This window comes from Babylonia areolata, chromosome 28 (genome assembly GCF_041734735.1).
Source record: "Babylonia areolata isolate BAREFJ2019XMU chromosome 28, ASM4173473v1, whole genome shotgun sequence".
NCBI lineage: Eukaryota > Metazoa > Mollusca > Gastropoda > Neogastropoda > Buccinidae > Babylonia > Babylonia areolata.
The window spans coordinates 7,153,456-7,154,094 of record NC_134903.1 but is presented as its reverse complement, the minus strand read 5'-3'; positions in this window follow the sequence as shown (position 1 = coordinate 7,154,094).

The following is a 639-nucleotide window of genomic DNA, read 5'->3' as shown; positions in this document are numbered from 1 at the left end:
TGTGACGGACCACTGAGTTTCATCAGTGTGGTTTTCGAGGCTGTTCCGAGGGTTGTTGAAGTTAAGTTCGGATTTAGAGCATCAATGCCTATATGGCAGGGTTTGAAAAAAAAAAAAACTTCTAGGTATGTAAAAGCCCACTCGTTCAGCATACGAGTGAACGCGTCAGTCCAGTACCGGGGCCATCCCGGGCCGGGCCGCCACGACGGACGAACTGAAGACTGAGAAGAAGACTTTATAGTTTGAAAAAAGAAAACAAACGTAGTCGCTATCATCTTATACATTCATTTTGCAAGGTCTACAACATTTTAATTGTCAGCAATGACGCGTTTGTTCGCTTTGTATCAATCATAGAGCACTGACCGACCTTATTAACTCTCTCTATACGAACGGCGAAAGAGACGACGTTAACAGCGTTTCACCCCAGTTACCATTATCAAAATATTGCAAGCGGAAGGCTCTTATACTGAAGAGGTGAATGTTGACAAAGATACCACAATTCTGACGACGGAAGCTAAAGGTTGGGTCATTCAGACACCCCGGCACTGGACATCCGAGGGGTATGTGTAGAGGAGAATAGAGGACTGGCCGTACTGAGTGAGTTAATTTAGTTCGGCCCATATTACGAGCTTCCAACCC